Source organism: Jaculus jaculus, chromosome 5, assembly GCF_020740685.1.
Source record: "Jaculus jaculus isolate mJacJac1 chromosome 5, mJacJac1.mat.Y.cur, whole genome shotgun sequence".
NCBI classification, from domain to species: Eukaryota; Metazoa; Chordata; class Mammalia; order Rodentia; family Dipodidae; genus Jaculus; species Jaculus jaculus.
The window spans coordinates 122,003,452-122,024,209 of record NC_059106.1 but is presented as its reverse complement, the minus strand read 5'-3'; positions in this window follow the sequence as shown (position 1 = coordinate 122,024,209).

Here is a 20,758-nt window from a genome sequence, read left to right as displayed (position 1 = left end):
CAGAGGAGTTTCCTTACTCTTTTAGAGACTGTAAGTTTAGGTGAGACCAAATCTATTGTTTCAATTCAGAAAAGTATTTCAGCATTAGCCAGTGTGAAGTAGTGTTTAGATTTTTTTTTTTAAAGATATGTTACTAAAAATTTTTAACATGAAGGTTAAGAGAAAGAGATGGGCTGAGAGCATGGGTGTGGACTCCTCAATGAGCTGTCTTGAATTTTCTGTGTAATGGTCCTATATAACACCTCAGTGGATTTTTAAGTTTTTATATCCAAAGGATTGACAAATATTCTAGATAAATTAAGATTAGTTCCTGAGGGGCACACAACAGGATTGCAATTGATAAGGTATAACTCTAGGTCACAGGGATGCAGAAAGGTAGGATATATTTACTGCAAACAAACTCAATAACCTTGGTTGAAATTCTCAGAAAATGTCAGGATAAAGAATGAGGCAATATTCAAGGTCATATACATTAAGACCTTAAGCCTGGTTCATTACTATTTTAACACAAATAGTATATGTATATATGAAAGTATATTACCTCTATATCAGCAACCTTCATAGTAATGTTAATTGTGCTGAATGTTTTGCTTCTCAGCAGGTAAGTAGCTTGAGTCAGACTCTGAGATTAGGAGCTCCTTTCCCTTCCCCCCTGCCTATAGTTTTTCATCTTATTATATTGACTCAGTACAGAGAGATTTCAAAATATTTTCTTATTCTGCCCTTTGCCCATGCCCTGCTGTTAGTTTTGTGAAAGTTCTCATTATGAATCTGTTAAGTAGGAATCATTTGCAAATCCAGACTGCTTCTAATGGACTAGCTTGATAACCCTTTCTTAAATGGTAAGATTGTCAGCAAGAAATCTGCAAACTTTTTGCATAAGCTTTGGGTTGGTTTGAACATAAATGTCCCCATAAACTCTTTATGTGTTTGATTAGTCAATCACCAGGTGGTGGAGCTGTTCTAAGAAGGCTGAGGAATTTTCAGAGGTGGAGCCTGTGACACACTAGCAGAAAGTATCCCACTGGGGGAGATGTTACAGCCAAGTCCTGCTTGTACCTGCTTTAAGACTTCATGAGAAAAACATTTTGATCACTGGTCATGATAATGGTGGGGTTATCAGCATCAGATGAAGCGACACAGAGGACAAATAAGATGTTCACAGTTTTAGCAAAAGCTATGTGAATTGAAGGATGCTGCCAGCAACCAGTGCCTGCTGGAGATGCATAGCAGTGACTGGGGAAAAGTGGTAGATGAGTTCAGTGTCAACGTAAGTTATGTTTCTCTAAAGCAATGGCCATCTCCAAAAATTTTTATCTTGACATTTTGGAAAAAAAAAAGTTTCTTAACAGGAACATTTTTTATTACTATAAATTCTTCTCCATAATGGGTTAGGTAGGAGAAGGCTTCTGCTAGAACCTAGTAAAATAGCAACTGCCATTCTGAATGCTGCTTGTTGCTATGGTAGCAATAAACAGGAACTCCAGCTTCACTGAGCTCACATGACATTCAACTTCCCTGACAGTTAGTGGTTATGTTCCATAAGTAATATGTCACTAATTTGGCCAATAGTCATGCTAAATAGACACATGCACTCTCCAACCACACAGTGTTCTGAACATGCTGAATTTGCCTTATATGTTCAGAAAACAGAGTTGATATATTAATCAAATCATAAATCCTTTTGGGTTCTAATTATAGAGCCCACTCTTTCCCAAATAAAAACAGACTACCTGTCATTCCACAAGAGATAAAGACATGCTATCCATATCAAAAGTTTATAGCTAGAAGCTGGGCGTGGTGGTCCATACCTTTAATCCCAGCACTCAGGAGGCAGAGGTAGGGGGATTGATGTTACTTCAAGGCCACCCCAGGACTACATAGTGAATTCCAGGTCAGCCTGGGCTAGAGTGAAACCCTACCTTGGAAAAAAGAAAAAGTTTATATCTACAGAAGTCATAGAACTGAGGAAGGGAAGGCTCACTGCTGCTGTTTTTCTAAATAAATGTGTGGTAAAATTGCTTTGTAAAGGTTTATCTTTATATTTACAGATTAATGCTTTGCTAAAAATTGATAAGATTTATTTTTTATCTGTTTCTGTAGTTGGTGCGCAGATTCATAACTTGTTAAAGGGCTGAATATAAGTGACCTGAGTCTCAACCATATATGAAACATTTATATAACCTCCTCCAAGATTCAGGAAATATTTCAGAAGATAGCACAGAAAGAATGTAAGAGTTGAAGAAAGGGGAGGAGTGCTGTGCAACTCTGTCATCCGGACACAATAAAGCCATTGCTCTCAAAAAATCATATAAGCCTTGTTTAACTGTGAAAAATCCTTCACCTGATGGGACCAGTCAATATCTAGGCAGTTTGATTTCCCAGGAGCCACACAAACCACAAGGGAGTACATGCATCTGGAGTTCATTTTCAGTGGCTAGAGGCCCTGGCATGCCCATTCTCTCTTTCTCTCTATCTGCCTGTTTCTCTATCTCACACATAAATAAATAAAATATTTTTAAAATATGAAAAAGATTAAGATCTGTTCACTGAACAAAAATTCCCATCCAGTCACAGATCAAATGAGGATTTTCTTTCTTGGTTATATACACTAGAAGATACACAAAAATAGCCATTAGTGCCAGAGTATCTTTCTAATTATTTGAATCACCTGAAAAACTTGATTGGTATAAAAATCATCTTAAATTCAAACATTTATAATGTCACTAACCTTTCATTATCTATCTTTGAAGAAGTTTTATTGATTTCCTATGCTTGGTTCTTCAAAATTAGGCAATTTTACACTGTAGTTTCATCAGGTTTCTTGGAATCTAAATGTTGTTCAGTGTCAGACATAGAAATTCACAAAGATGTACACAGTACTTAGAGCTCATGTCTCTGCTGTCTCTCTTGCTAGACTCTTTGTCACTTTCCATTTGCTGTATTTGTCAGATCTTAGAAAGACTCAATGTGTGCTTTTATGTTCTTGTCACTGTATATGCTTCTGAGCATAGCATGCCATCAGCCTAAGCCCATTATGTCTAGAAAATAATTCAGATCTTTTTCTTCTCATAAATGATTATTTTCTTTGGAAATCTCCATGATTTCTAAAATTTTCCTTCAGATTTTGTATATTTGATTCTGGGAAGTCTGATTCAATAGAAATTTATCCCAGTTAGAAACAAAATTAGTGAAGTTAACTATTTGAACATATGATTATACTTCTTGTATAGTTTGGGGCATAAGTGATTGAATATAACATTTTATAATTTAAAAAAAAGATTTTCCTTCTTCATAAAAAGTAATGGGTATCATCTACATGACATTTACCCAAGTATTTTAGGACTATATAAGATAATATCTCCAGTTGCTTCCATGTCAGATAAAGAAAAATAGTACTATAAATCAAAAAAAAAACACTTGAGACTGAAAACAGAGACAATTATCTTAAACCACTTGCCTAAAAACTATATGTAGCTGACTTCCCAGTATTACCATTACAATCTTTTGATAACACAGACTAAGTACATTACATATCCAGGAGAGAGTCCACAATACCTCTTAATGTAGTGGCATTATATCAGGTATAGAAATTAGAAGTTTAATGCAAAGATATGATTATGATTTGGTTTATATTACTGCTACTTGATAATCTAGACTATTTTGGAGACACTCAGGATTTTGAAACAATAAAGCAAGATGTTTACTACTGAAGAGTTGGCAGGTTTGGGGGCATTGCTGAAGGAAACGATCACTGAACTCAAGACAGCTAGAATGATAAAGCCATAGTAATAAACCATAGAAATAATGATATCATAGTAATTAAGCCATGGCATGTAAGGTTTATTTCTCATCATCCAGGGTGTTTGTGAAGTTTAGTATCTTGGTTGTCTCAATCATGGCATCACTAATCTCCAACACACATGGAGCACAATTACTACTCCTCTCTACTCACTACTGAGGAAAAGATGTAAATATCTTATCAGGTTGGTTGCTACTGAGTAGCTTAGACCAGTGTTGACTCACACCATCATTGTCCACTTGTGCCCAGGAGTCATAGGGAGCTTTCCAGCACTAGATGGGCTAACTACCTGGGGACTGGCTCTTTCCTTGATTTCAGCCAGATCTCCCATTTTCTGCATCAGAAGCATATAGTATCTTTAACAATAGGGTCTTACATTTTACCTTAGGCAAGTAATCAAGTACTTTAACAGAAACCTCTCTTGTTTGGGGGATCGTGTAGGTCTCTCCACTCAACAGCTCAACATAGGTAGCAACCAATTCCTGGTACTGGGAGTTACAGGCCAGAGTCAAATGTTTTAAGGTTAGACTTCATCCCACCCTCTCTCCAAGGCCCCTTTTCCAGAAACTCTTTCCATACTCATATTGAAGGTTAAATCTTTTAGCATACCTTCAAGGAGAAAGATTTCTATGGTACCAGTTGATTTTGCATTTAGTTTTTTTTTTAATTCACCCCAAATTTCATTTCCACTTTTCCCCAAACCATTCCATTCCTATATTCTGTGCCTTGAGTTGCTTATCAGATATGCCAGCAACTCAAGCTGATCCACGTTAGGAACTGAAGATGAGTGAGAAAATACAGTGTTTGTCTTTCTGTGATTGTGTGAGTTTGTTGAGCATGATGTGTTCCAAGTCCATCCATTTTCCTAGAAATTTCACTGTATTATTTTTTCTTACTGCTGAGTATAATTCTGCTGTGTAAACATACCACATATTCATTATCTATTCCTCTAATGATTGGCACCTGGGTTGATTCCAAATCTTAGCTATTATGAATTGAGCAGTTATAAACATGGCTGTGCAAATATCTCTGTAGTGAAACATGAAGCTTTTAGGGAAAATGCACAGTAGGGGAAGAACTAGGACTGTTGGTAGTTCCATTTGCATCTTTTTCAGGAATTTCTATTTTGATTTCCACAGTGATTGTACAAGTTTTCATTCCTACCAACAGTGAATGAGAAATCCTTTTCCTCCACATCCTCACCAACACTTGTTGTCATTTGATTATTTTAATGATTGCCATCCTGACTGGAGTAAAGTAGAATCTCATAATTGTTTTACTTTGCATTTCCCTGATGATTAAGATGTTGAACATTTCCTTATGTGTGTAAGTCATTTGTATTTCTTTCTCTGAGAACCCCCTATTCAGTTCAATGGCTGATTTTTTTGAAGAGGTTGTTTGATAAGCAGCCAGCCTGAAAAGATGTACACACCAGTGCAATACTATCACACAACCTTGGTGGGTAACCAACCAATGGCTTTCTGGTTGGCTGAGAGATCTGCTCATTGGAAAAGAACTCAGAGCTAGAACTGAGAACCAGGTCAGACTCCTATGGAGACAAAGATTATGGCCTCCAATGATGAACTCCCACTAGTCTTTGGCTAAAAAAGGGAGTATATCCACTAAAATTTCCCTAACGTAACAATGCTTATCTCATTTAACTTATGCTGACTTCATTTTATGTTGGAGAATTTGTTTTTCTTTTACCAAAAAGTGATACCCAAGGAGATAAACCACCCTACCCACTTTAGCCAAGGCCTAGGTGAAACCACAGAAGAATTGGGGAGATATGCAAGAGTGCTATTTCCATGGTGAGCCTGAAAATCAGTGCCAATGTGAAGGATAGAGATGCTGAGGATAGTCAACATATATCAATGCAGAAATCCAGGAACTCCTAAGAGTTTATCCAAGGAGTAGACTGAAAACACACCCACCACAGCTCAGGGAATTTTTCAGAAGAGGGAACAGAAAGATTGTAAGAGCCACAGGTTGGGACATCATACCCCTAGGCATTTCCCACCTTCCAATAACTAACTTCTGTTCTCACAACACATAACCCACAACCCCATGGGAAATTCTGCCAACCCCAATGAGGAGTACCCTCAACAGAACGAGAACAGAAAGGTAGAGAAAGTTAGTAGCAACATATGATGTATCCATACAAAGAATGTTGTTAATAAAAAATAAAATAAAAATCCATGCTTCACAAGAAGAAAATGAAGTGATAGGAGCAGACCACCTAAGAGAATCAAATTAAGAAGCAGATTCAACAACCATTGAATCCAATCCCCAGTTTTTCCTTCAGTGGACAAGTAGTCCTTCTCACCTTCTTCCAGCAGCTATTATGGATGTCCAGGTTTTGAATCAAAAATGCCATTTCACCAGGCTTTTTACCAATTCATGCATAGGAAATTTAACATGTCATAATACATAATAAATTATAAAAATTCCATGTTCTATCATTATTCCATGGGACATCATAGTCTGGTTATGTCACCTGATTCTTTCTCCTTTTATATTTTATTTATTTACTTATTTGAGAGAAATCAAGAAAGGGAGAGAGAGAGAGAATGAATGGGCATGCCAGGGCCTCCAACCTCCACAAATATATTCCAGATGCATGTCTCACCTTGTGCATCTGGCTTATATGAGTACTTGGGGAGTCAAGCATGGGTCGTTTGACTTTGCAGGCAAGCACTTTAACTGCTAAGCCATTTCTCCATCCCTGTTTCTCCTTTTAATGTGACTTATTTACATATCAAATACTATGGTATGGAATGTTATATTTAGCCAATTCATACTAACTATGTACTAATAATTTTGAACCAAAGATATCATGCTTATTTAATTAGATTATGTCTTTCATGAACTTCACCTTATTATCTTATCAATATACAGATGACCACATATTTTAGTCTAATGTGGTATTTAGTATGATGTACTTCATATATATTTGCTAAAGAAAATCCAAGTGCTGTCATTAAGTTAAAAGAATGAAGCTATGCTTTCCCATTCAAGATGCCACAAACTCAGCCAAGTTTAAAGGAAATGCCTTTTCAAAGTAGGAACACAGCTATAATTCAATGAAAATATTTAAACAGATTGAATGAATTTTATTAAACAATTTCCTCAGGAGGAACTTCAAAATTCCAGTTTGCTTATGGCCTTCAGACAACTGATCTGCTACAGGCCATCTTCACACTGCAGCAAAGGCATCATAGTGGTTGTAGCAGTTGTAAATTTGTGAAGAAGAGCAGTGATATTTATGAGTCCTTTGATTTCTAGGGATGATGAACTGACCTTGTGAGCCCCAGAAACTTCCAGAATTTCCACTTAGCAACCAGAAGCAAAATAACCATGGGCACTATCTACAGAAAAATATGTGAGCACAAGCATAGCACCACATTTATCAGAAAATGAAGTTAAGCACAGTAAAAGTAAATTGTTTGATTATAATAACCTTAAAATCCCATATTTTAAATACAGAAATAATAACTAACACTCTATGAAAGTGATTTTTTTTGAAGAGATGGACAAGACAGTCTTTCAGTTCTGTGCCATATAAGAACAATGGGAGAGAAACAAATCCCTGAATATGAACATAATTTCTATAGATTGAATTTGTCAATTAAATACAAGAAATAGGGACCTCTGGAAATTCTTTGACTTGTGTGCATGGCATCTGTGCATGTGGGTACACATGTAGTGACATAGTCATGTGGCTGCACATGAATGTGCATGTGATTGAGGAAGACAGAGTTTGCATCTAGTATCTTCCTTGATCATGCTTTTCTTAATTTCACTTGAAATCAAGGCCACTTGAGTGCACAACTTGCTGATTCTGCTATGTTAGCTAGCATGTGTACCCTCATTCTTATTCCAGAATTCAGGTATTACAGGTGGCCACCATGCTCACTGCATTTGTATGTTAGAGATATGAACACCATTCTTTATTTAAAAATTAAACTTAATTTTTTATCAATAACTTCCATAATTATAGACAATAAACCATAGTAATTCTCTCCCTCCTCCACTTTCTCCTTCGCAACTGCACTGTCCATCATATCCACTCCCACTTTCAATCAGTCTCATTTTTATTTTGATGTCATCATTTTTCCTTCTATTATGATGGTATTGTGTAGGTAGAGTCAGGCACTGTGAGGTCAAGGATATCCAGGCCATTTTGTGTCTGGAGAAGCATGTTGTAAGGAGTCCTAACCTTCCTTTGGCTCTTACATTCTTTCTACCACCTTTTCTGCAGTGGAACCTAAGCCTTGGAAGGTGTGATAGAGATATTTCAGTGCTGAGCACTCCTTTGTCACTTCTTCTCAGCACCATGGTGCCTTCTAAGGAATCCCAAGGTCACTGGCATCTGAAAAGAGAAGGTTCTTTAACCAAAAGTGATAGCAGCATTAATATATTAGTATGAACATCAACAGAAGTGCTTACTGGGCATTTTGGTAAGCATAATATATGCATTTAGCCATACATAAACAGGTATTATACATCTAGGTCTCATGATTTCTCCTATCATAAATTTTCAGTATCAGACATGGATTTCATCCCATGGAGTGGGCCTCCAGTACAATTAGAAAGTGTTTTGTTTCTCCCACAAGAGACATGCCATTATTGCACCTGTTGGCTCATTTGGCCTGGCTGGCCATACTTAAGGCTAGCAGTATCCACTGTTGTGTATCTCCAATGATGACTTCTTTCTCTCTCATAGAACTGCATGCAGTCTAGCTTCTTCCAGCTTTCTGTCAGCTGGTCTACATAGAGGAGGTTGTCAGCTTAGCTCCTGCAAGATTTTTCAGTGACTTTGCAGCCTAGGCATGTGGATTCCTCAGCAATAAGGTCTTGCCATATATTCCTGGTAGGAAACCAAGAGCTTTGGCAATGGCCTGTAATTTGGGATGTTCATCAGTGTCCTCCCTAGCCAACAACTCACTGAAATGTATCCCATCCTTGGTATTGAAATTTTTCTAGTAATAATCCATGGCTTTGGGGTGCATCATTGTCCAAAAATATGTTTTGCATATGACTTATTCATAATCTTTTAGGTTCTGAATTATGCTTTCCCCATACTTCATTTATTCAATCTCTTCCCCTGACCTCACTTAGGCCTTTACACCCCCAGTAATCTGTTCCTCTACTTATATATGTGAAATATCACTCATTAAGTCCTCCCCTCTTCTATCTCCCACAAACCCCTTTCTAACTTATTGGCCTTTGCTACTGAGTTTTATTCTGACTCATATACAATTTCAAATATTTGTAGCTAATATCCACATATGAGAGAGAACTTGGCTTTCTGGGCCTTGGTTACACCACTAAGTATAGTCCTTTCCCCCGGTCAATCCATTTCCCTGCGAGTTTCTTTTTTTTTTTCTTTTCTTTTTTTTTTTTTTTTTGAAAACCATTCTTTATACTGGCATAGCAAGCACTCTATCCACTGAGATGTATCTCCAGTTCAGAATTTACTTTGATTCCAACATAGGGAATAATGATAAGCAAGAATAAAAATATTGGAATTCTGAGCCTTCTTTGTAAGTTTTTTTCCAACCCATTTTACCCTTCCCTCTTTCTTCTTAATTTATGGTAATTCCTTGATCCATAAATCCTGTTTAAATGATATATGTCCAAGAAAAAAAAAAACATACATCTGTCATTTACTCCTTACAGGGAGTATAAACCAAGCTATTATTCTAATTGGTAGATGTTTATACTTTAATGTTTCCTAATTGTGAAATAAGATCAACAACTGAATTCTAAGATTCATTACAAATAAAGGGATATGGTATGTGGGGTGGTTTGATGCTCCCCATACCTCAGGTTTTTGATTCAGTTTCCTACTTAATCCCCAGCAAGTAGATCCCTGCAGGAAGAGATCTGGAAGGCAGGGCATATCTTGAGTCAATCCATAAAGTGTATTCAGAGCCAGCTTCAACTCTGGTAGTTCTTTCTTTCAATGTTTGCTGTGGATGTATGATAAAGTGATCCAACTTTATCCACCATGATGAAGCTTCTCCTCAAAACTATAAGCCTGAAATAAATTATTTTCTTCTATAAGCTGCTTTGGGTCAGGTGTTTGTCTTAGAAATGAGAAGGTAACTTCAACAGTATGAAAACATAATTCTTTTATGTGATAGTTCTAAAAACATTTTATTGCATGGACTCAAGACTCATGAGTTTGACCAGAAAATAAACCCAACTACCTAACATAGGATAAGTCATCTTTATCATAGCTGCCAGAGCCCAGGAAACATTACAAAGGAAATAGTGGATTAAATATGAATGCTGAGGAATAGTCTGGGAACCTCTTCTATAGAAATGGTGGTAAACACTGAGAAGACTTAAAACTCATCAAAGCAGAAACTCAGAGGCTTCTGAGAGCTCAGCACCAAAGGGGACTTATAACCAGCCCTTTAAGTCCGACAACATTGTGGGAAAGGGATTAGAAAGAATATAAAAGCCACAGGGTCAAAAGGTGTACTGAGAAGCATTGTCTTAAGACAGAAACCATATGCGATTGATACGTAACATGGAGTGACATGGCTGGAAGCTGGAAGAGAGTCACTCCTCAGACAGTTAGCTTGTCTAGTGCCAGAAGGTGCTACATAAGCAACTGGGGAAAATGTCCAATATATGTCCAAGCAACTTGTGCTCTAAACTACTCAGCAGTAAAAAATCTGATGTGATGCTCACATAAGTGCAATAGTGGCACACAGCCATGGTGGAAAGCCAACTGCTCTTGATTTGGCTAACTGATCTGTTCAGTGGAATGGAACCTATAGCTGTAGCTGGGAAACAAGTCAGAATCATATCCAAAAATGAGCCTAATTGGAATATGAATAAATTGTAAGACACTCATATATCAAAGTTCTCAATATAAAAATGAAGATTGTATTCTGAAAAAAAAAAAATCTTCCCATGGGTAAAGCATTGGTTTCTGCACCAAAGACAAAGATTTGGCCATGATGTTTTAAAGGGGATGCAGATAACTGCTGAATATTCTGTTGACTAGAAGACTTGAACATTGAAATTAAGAAGCAATGTAGGTATTTTGATTTTCTTCCTTGGGAATTTAAACTGCACTAGATTTTAATATATCCAGTGAAAATATTAGGAGTTAATTAACAAACCACAAAGTACGATAGGTATTTCCTTTGCGGATGTTATATTTGCCTTAATACTTGGGCTTCACCACTTGCCAGTTAGTGTGAAGCTCAACAAACCATGATGCATCTCAGATCTTTGTCATTTGGAAAGAGATCCTGTCACATAATGACCTCCTGTACAATATCACCAAAAGCTTTGAATGAATTAAATGAGGTCATTTATTATTAGAACATTTATGGCCACCTTAAGGTTAGCTGAGGCAACCTTGAATTATAACTTACTCTCTTACCTCCTTTCCAACCCCAGCCTCTGCTGTAGCTGATGCAGTAGAACAGCTTCCTATTTTCAAGGAGACCCTACTTCACCTGAATTATGGCCTTGGGTCTCATCTAATGCTTTGATACTGCTAGCACAGAGACTTAGTCACCTGGAATTCAGGCTTTCCCTCATTCCTAAAACATTATGAAAGCAAGAAGCTCTTTTTGTACTATGGAAACTTAAACATCCCATTGTCTTCAGTGACAGACACTTCCATAGTCTTTCATGGTTCACTAGGCCTCCTCTAGTAAACATTGTCCCCTAAAGAAAAATTAAAAAAAAAAAAAACCCTCAGTATTTGTCTCTAGCAAACTGGCTTTCCTTTTTAATCAATTTTTATTTAATTACTCTTATGTATTTAAACATATGCTGTTCAGCAATTCAAATATTTCCTGCAAGACTTTTGCTTATGTTCATTTGAAAGCAAATATAGGACACAGGTAGAAAGTTATAAGAAACCTGCTTGCTTGACACAAACCCTGCTAGGGGCATTTGGCCAGTCTGGGGAAAGGTAAAATTTAGTGCGTATGCTAATAATTTTCTTTTTGGTTACATCTTACTCTAATTTAGTTAATGTATGGTCACACATTAGAATGTAGATAAGTTATTTTCTCTATGTAGAAAAGCTTAGAAATAATAGATTTATATTTGTACTCATTTTATACATTTCTATAGATATAAAACTGAATATGCCTTGTGCATATATTTACTGTTCTTGCAACCAGAATGCAAAATGATGAAAAATTTCCCTGTTTCTTATGCCTCCCTAAGAAATATATACTAGTATAGCTTTCCATATTTTTTTCTATTTCTATTTCTCTCCTATCAATTCCTAGACTGGTGTTCAAGGTATAGCTTTGTGATTTACAAAATGACCTTAATTTGCTAAGCATATTCATTTGAGTACCCCTATCCAAAATACTTGGGATCAGACTAATTACAGATTTTTACACACACACACACACACACACACACACACACACACATACAGGGAAAGAGAGAGACAAATATATTTTCATAGCTATTAATTTTGCATATACATCATGAGTGAGATCTCCTAAAAATGTCACCCAACTCCAAACATGGAATTTATCAATATTTAACATACCATTTACAATTTGATAATTTTATATGATATTTTAGTGTATTTAGTGCTGACTACGAACTAACATGTGAGGTCAGGTGCAGATTCTCAACTTTTGGCTTCATATCATTGCTTAAATAAGTTTCACATGTTGAGGCATTTCTGATTCAAATATTCAGATTAAGTATGTTCAACCTATAACTGAAATATAATCCTTTCCCTGGAGTATCATGTTTAGGGGTGGACAAAATCCCAATTCAGAAAGCAATCCAAGATTTTCATGTTCACTGCTACTGGTTCAGGTTACATTGACTAGTCTCAAGTTCCATATTTTGATAGACCAAAAAATCCACATCTTCCTAGTGGCTAAGAGTTGTTATGCTTTCACTGTGAAGGAAGTCATAGACATTAAAAAAAATAAAACTGACATAACAGGACATAGAATGTAAGAGAATGGGAGTTAATTCCCTTATTAAACCATTCATGAAGAGAGCCTGCCTCTGAAATTTCCATTTACTATAATGTAATAAATCCACTTACTATATAAGCCAGTTTGAACCTGATTTTCTGACACTTGAAATTGAAAGAATCCTAAGGGCTTCTCCTAGCTCAAATTTAATAACCCTTTCTTCAAATTTATTTTGAAAGTTTTTTAAGAATTTTTATTCTTCTTTCATATTATTTTCATGACTTTCAACAAGTTGTGATGTAGAAATATGAACTTCACCTTCAAGAGCATTAACAAGCTCGTTTACAACCTGAATCCACGTACTCTTCACCTATCATTCTTTCTCAGGAAATGTATGCCTCATTTTCCTCATCTTGACACAGTGCCTCCATATTCAGTGTCAGAAAAATAGTTTGCACATAAGTTTGCTGTAACAGAAAAAAAAGCCTCCTAAAATGGTCCCTTTAAAATTCTAACTTGGGGCTGGAGAGATGGCTTAGTGGTTAAGAGCTTGCCTGTGAAGCCTAAGGACCCCGGTTCGAGGCTCGGTTCCCCAGGTCCCACGTTAGCCAGATGCACAAGGGGGCGCACGCGTCTGGAGTTCGTTTGCAGTGGGGCGCCCATTCTCTCTCTCTCCCTCTATCTGTCTTTCTCTCTGTGTTTGTCGCTCTCAAATAAATAAATAAATAAAAATTAAAAAAAATTTCTAACTTGTTTCCTTCTATCAAGATTTTGCTAATAGATATGTAGGTATTTTTTTATTAGTTTTTCACTCAGTGTACACAGTAAAGTTGGTACCACCATTGGCCTCCTCCTTGTCCTCCCCGCTCCGCAGTGATCCTACCAAATCAGATATCTAGAGATACAGAGGCTCCCAAGATCTCATCTCTAAAGCGGTCCTAAAATGAACCCCACATGGCTCAGAGAAATTTGTGGATGAGTGGGCAGAAAGAATGTCAGATCCACAAGTTGGGTCATGATATACAGAGACATTGCCTCCTACCCATAACTGAGGGATAACTCCACAATGCATGACCCATATGCCCCTACAAGGAGGGGCCAGGGGGAATATGGGATGTGCATTGTGGGGTTAGCCCTCAGTTATGGGTAGGAGGCAATGTCTCTATGTATCATGACCCATGTGTAGCATTGACATTCTTTCTTGCCCCTCTTCCTCAAATTTCCCTGAGTCATATTGGGTTCATTTTAGGTCTGTTTCAGTGATGAGGTCTTGGGAGTCTCTCAGTCTCTCGATATCTGGTTTGGTAGGTGTTGAGGGTTCTCTGTGTAGATCTCTTTCACCCTTGTGCTGGTACCAGGTTCACCAAGAAAGAAGCACTCTTGCTTACTTCCCCAATTACTCTTAATTTCAGCTGTGGCCCTTTTCAGGTGTAATGAGCTGGTTCTCTCCTTAGGATCTGTGTCAATCTGAGAAAAAAAAGCAAATTCTCCAATGGAGAGTAAAATTAGCACTGGATTACTTGGATAACCATGTTTTTAGAGAGAATTTAATAGGTGTAGGCCCTCTTGTAGCCCATGATTGGTGGTAGCTTGATAATGGAGAGTGTGCTCATTTTTAGATATGATTCTGACTTGTTTCCCAGCTCCAGCTATGGGTTCCATTCCAGTAAGCAGATCAGTTAGCCAAATCAAGAGTAGTTGGCTTTCCGCCATGGCTATGTGCCACTATTGCACTTGTGTGAGCATCATATCAGGTTTTTGCTGCTGAGTAGTTTAGAGCACAAGTTGCTTGGGAAGATATTGGTCATTTCCCCCTAGTTGCTCACATAGCACCTGTGCTACTAGATAAGCTAACTGTCTGAGGAGTGACTCTCTTCCAGCTTCCAGCCATGTCACTCCATGTTACGTGCCAACAGCATATGGTGTCTTCAACAGTAGGGTCTCACCACAAACCTTTGGTGGGTCATTAAGTACTTTGACAGAAATCTGTCTTCTTTTGGGAAAACTTGTAGGTCTCTCTGATCAAGAGCTCATTGTGGATGATAGTCACATGCTGGTACTGGGAGTTACAGTTCAGCATCCAAGAAGAGAATGAAGAAAAAGTTAAGTAATATAAAAGAGATAAGAGAAAGAGAGAAACAGGAAAAGATTAAGGTCAGTTTTCATCTTACCCTCTCCAGGGCCTTGTGATTCATGTGTTCCCTCCATGGGACTGGTTCAACCATTTCATCTGTCTTTTAGGATGTAGAATTTTATCATACCATTAACGTTTGGGTCCAGTTTTGTGCCCCCACCCCTTCCCTCCCCTGCCTTCCCACCCACCCTATTGTCTTGTTCTGGAGAACTTGTTAGGTATATCAGCATCTCGGGTAGATTCAGATTAGGAGTTGTAGATGAGTGAGACTATGTGGGGATTAGCTTTCTGTGACTGGATAAATTCACTGAAAATGATATGTTCCAGGTTCGACCATTTTCCGTCAAATTTCATTGTGTCCTTTTCCCTTACTGCTGTGTAGTGTTGGGAGCTATGAACCAAAACTTGGCCATGTTAACAGAAACCACCATATAGCAAGTTAAGTTTCTACTTCCTCGTCTAATCAACTACCAGAAACAAACAAACAAAAAAAATTGTATGCTTGGGTGAATACTCCCCCATGCTGCCAGTAGCTGATGAAGAAACAAAGGCATTGCGGCTTAACCAGTAACTCTGTGATCTTTGGCCTGATTACGTCCCCTTCCCCCTAAAACCTTGTATAAACCTACATGTAAAAATAAAATCTCGAGGCCTTGACAAACACCTTGCATTGTCTCATTCTTGTGTCTATTTGCCTTCTCCCACTCAGGTTAACTTCCCCTCTGGTCCTTGTTCAACTCTTTGCTGGCTGGGGCATGTAGAATTACATCATGTAGATATACCACATCTTAATTATCCATTCATCTAATGATGGCCATTTGGGTTGATTCCAGATTTTAGTTATTATGAATTGAGCAGCTACAAACATAATTGAGCAAATCTTTCTGAATGGAGGCATGGAGCTTTTAGGATACATACCAAGTGAGGGAATAACTGGGAGTTTTTAAAAACATTTTTATTTATTTATTTATGGGGGCAGGGGCTGGAGAATGGATGTGCCTGGGCCTCTGGCCATTGCAAAAGAACTCCAGACACATGTGCCACAATGTACATCTGGCCATTTGGCTTCTGGGGAATCAAACCTGTGTCCTTAAGCTTCATAGGCAAGTGTTTTAACCACTAAGTCATCTCTCCAGCCCCTATATAGATCTTTTACAAATTCATCTCTGGGGAAATAGAGAGAAAGCTTAGTGGTTAAGCACTTGCCTGTGAAGCCTAAGGACCCTGGTTCAAGGCTTGATTCCCCAGGACCCATGTTAACCAGATGCACAAGGGGGTGCACACGTCTAGAGTTTGTTTGCAGTTACTGGAGGCCCTTGCCCACCCATTCTTTCTTCTATCTGCCTCTTTCTCTCTCTGTCTGTCACTCTCAAATAAATAAATATATAAAAATTCACCTCAGGGATGGAGAGATGGTTCAGTGGTTAAGGCACTAACCTGCAAAATCTTAAGACCAGGATTTGATTCCCCTGCATCTCCATAAATCCAGATTCACAAGGTGGTGCATTCATTTGGAGTTTGTTTGTAGTGGCTAAAGCCTCTGATGCACTATTCTCTTTCTTCCTTTCTTCCTTCCTTTCTTCCTTCCTTTCTTCCTTCCTTTCTTCCTTCCTTTCTTCCTTCCTTTCTTCCTTCCTTTCTTCCTTCCTTTCTTCCTTCCTTCCTTCCTTCCTTCCTTCCTTCCTTCCTTCCTTCCTTCCTTCCTTCCTTCCTTTCTTTCTTTCTTTCTTTCTTTCTTTCTTTCTTTCTTTCTTTCTTTCTTTCTTTCTTTCTTACTTTCAGAGGTAGATAGAGGGAAATAGAGGATGAGACATACACACACACACACACACACACAGAGAGAGAGAGAGAGAGAGAGATAACATGGGGGGTGAGTGGTAATTAAGTGCCTTGAGAGAAGCCTGACTTGTTTTGGGACCTTGTAGATATCTCTAATCAACTGGTTAATGTGGATAACAACTGATTTCTGGTGCTGTAGGTTATAGGCCAGAGACAAATATTTGAAGGATAGGCATCCCACCCTCTTTAGGACCCTTCTTACCACATGATCTCCCACTGTTGCAGTCCGGTTCGCATTGCTGGTAGAAATCACCCAACCAAGAGTAGCGTCTGGGAAAAAGAGGTTTATTTGGCTTACAGGCTCGAGGGGAAGCTCCACGATGGCAGGGAAAACAATGGCATGAGCAGAGGGTGGACATCACCCCCTGGCCAACAGAAGATGGACCACAGCAACAGGAGGGTGTGCCAAACACTGGCAAGGGGAAACTGGCTATAAAGCCCATAAGCCTGTCCCCAACAATACACTCCCTCCAGGAGGCATTAATTCCCAAATCTCCATCAGCTGGGGAGCTAGCATTCAGAACACTTAAGTTTATGGGGGACACCTGAATCAAACCACCACATTCCACCCCTGGCCCCCATAAACTGATATCCATACATGATGTAAAATACAATGCATTCAGTCTGACTTTAAAAGTCCCCATAGTTTTTATCAATCTCAATGATGTTCATACATCCCCATAGTTTAAGATCTTTTAACTGAGCCATAATACCAAAATATAACCTCAAAAAACCCAGAATGGCACAGAATAAATATTCACACTGCAATAGATGACATTGGGCATAGCAAAGAAACATTCAACCAATATAAGATTTAAAACAACCAGGGCAAACATTTGTAGCTTCAAGTCCAACAACTCTAGCCAGTGACAAATCTTCAAGTCCGATAATTCTAACCAGCAACAAGTCTCTGGCATTCCAATTCCGCCCCTCCAGCTAGGCTACTCACAGTCCTGGAAAACTTCATCGGGGCCGGCAGCTCCTCGGCAGCCATCTCATGGTCCCGGCATCTCCACTGGGTCTCCACTGCAAGCCACGGTTCATCCTCATGGCCCCATGGGGTCTCTATGCAGGCAACCAGCAAACCCACTTCACACTGCCCATGGCCATTTCCAAAACACAAGACCATGTTGCAAACTCAATGACCCTCTTTCCAGCATTTCTTATACTCCACGATACCAGGTAGGGTGCCAATTTGTTAATCCAGGGGGGAATAAAGCAGACTTTGAAGAATAGGACACTCCTTGAGCACTCAGACCCCTTCAAAAGAGTTGACATTCTTCTTGTTGCCCTAGCGCAGGTCAGCTAGCCCAGTCTCAAAGGTTGTAATCTCTCAGTTGCAGCTGAACGGGCAGCAGTTTACCCAAAGATTTTTCTTTCTGTGCCATATCCCTCTGCACACACCAGTTCATTTCTACGCTAAGCAACCCTGCACAACTTCTCAGGACATGGGCACAAGAGCAAGCTTCTCACACAAACTGCTAGCCCAGTCCAGGCACAGCTCTTTCTCACCCTCATAAACCAAACCTCACAGTCCATAGTTCTTACTGCCTTCAGGTCTTTCAGCTCAGACCAGAACAGTCCATCAAGCTGTACTTACAGCACTGCAAGGCATCTCTTAGGCCAAGGTTTCAAATCCTCCCACATTCCTCTTGAAAATCAGCTCCAAAAGGCCGAAGCCACACAGTCAGGTGTCTAGCAGCAATCCCACTCCTCGGTACCACTTTACTGTTGCAGTCCGGTTCTCATTGCTGGTAGAAATCACCCAACCAAGAGTAGCGTCTGGGAAAAAGAGGTTTATTTGGCTTACAGGCTCGAGGGGAAGCTCCACGATGGCAGGGGAAAACGATGGCATGAGCAGAGGGTGGACATCACCCCCTGGCCAACAGAAGATGGACCACAGCAACAGGAGGGTGTGCCAAACACTGGCAAGGGGAAACTGGCTATAAAGCCCATAAGCCCGTCCCCAACAATACACTCCCTCCAGGAGGCATTAATTCCCAAATCTCCATCAGCTGGGGAGCTAGAATTCAGAACACTTAAGTTTATGGGGAACACCTGAATCAAACCACCACACCCACACTCCTGTTTTGGGTTATATCTGTTAGATTTTTATCAAGGAGAAAGGTTTCTATGGTACAAGTTAATTTTGGATTTAGTCTTGTGTTTGTTTTCCCCCAAACTCACACTCCACTCCCCTCTGACCCTTTCATCCCTGTTGTCTGGCCCTTGAGTATCTGGTTAGGTATGGCAGTGTTACAGTCAGGTTCACATTGCTGGTAGAAATCCCCCAACTAAGAGGAACTTCTGGGGAAAAAAAAAGTGATTTATTTCAGCTTACAGGCTTAAAAGGAAGCTCCATGATGGCAAGGGAAAAGGATGGCATGAGCAGAGGGTGGGCATTAACCCCTGGCCAACATAAATCTCCATCAGCTGGGAACCTAGCATTCAGGACACCTACGTTTATGGGGGATACCTGAATCAAACCACCACATTAGACCCCTGGCCCCCATAAACTGATAACTATACATGATGTAACATGCAGTGCACTCATCCAACTTTAAAAGTCCCCATAGTTTTTATCAATCCCAATGGCATTCAAACATCCCCATAATCCAAGGTCTTTTAACTGAGCCATAATACCAAAACATACCACCCCCCCCACAAATAACCACAATGGCACAGAATAAACATTCACATTGCAAATGATGACATTGGGCATAGCAAATAAATACTCAAGCAATGTATAATGTAAACAGGGCCAATACTAAACTGTAGCTGCAAGTCTAACAACTCTAGATAGTGAAAAATCTCCCAGTCAAATAACTCTAACCAGTAACAAGTATCTGGACTTCCAATTCCACCCCTCCAGGAAGGCTACTTACAATTCTGGGAAACTTCATTGGGCCTGGCAACTCTCCCTAGCAGCCATCTTGTGGTCCCAGCATGCCCACTGGGTTTCCACTGCAATCCACAGTTTATCCTCATGGCCCCATGAGATCTCCATGCAGGCAACCAGCATACTGGCTTCACACTGCCCATGGTCACTTCCAAAACCCAAGACTGTTGCAAACTCAATGACCCTCTCTTTCTTGCATTTCATAGACTCCACAATACCAGTTAGGGTGCCAATTTGTTAAGCCAATGGGGAATAAAGCCAACTTTGAAGAACAGGACACTCCTTTAGTACTCAGGCCCCGTTTTAAAGAGTCTACATTCTTCCTGTTGCTCCAGTGAAGGTCAGTTGGCCCAGTCTCAATGGTTGTAATCTCTCAAACAATTTTCAGGTGAATGGTCAGCAGTTTAGGTCCAAAGATTTCATTTTTTCAGTGCCATTTTCCTCTTCTCACACCAGTTCATTTCTATGCAGAGAAATCCTGCACAACTCCTCAGGACATGGGCATAACAGCAAGCCTCGCACAAACTGCTAGCCCAATCCAAGCAAAGCTTTTTCTTACCCTCATAAACTAAACTTCACAGTCCATAGTTCTTACTGAATTCAGGCCTTTTATCTTTGACCAGAATAGTCCAACAAGCTGTACTTACAGCACTGCAAGGCATCTCTTAGGCCAGGGTTTCAAATCCTTCCACATTTCCTCTTGAAAATCAGCTCCAAAAGGTCAAAGCCACACAGTCAGGTGTCTAGCAGAAATCCCACTCCTCAGTACTATTTTATTGTTGCAGTCAGGTAAGCATTGCTGGTAGAAATCACTCAACTAAGAGCAGTTTGTGGGAAAAAGAAGTTTATTTTCGCTTACAGGCTGGAGAGGAAGCTCCACGATGGCAGGGGAAAATGATGGCATGAGCAGAGGGTGGACATCACCCCCTGCCAACATAAGGTGGACAATAGCAACAGGATAGTGTGCCAAACACTAGCATGGAGAAACTGGCTATAACACCCATAAGCTCGCCCCCTACAATACACTCCTCCCTCCAGGAGGCATTAATTCCCAAATCTCCATCAGTTGGGAACTTAGCACTCAGAACACCTAAGTTTATGTCTCCTGAATCAAACCACCTCAGGCAGCAACTCAAGCTGTTCCAGATTGGGAA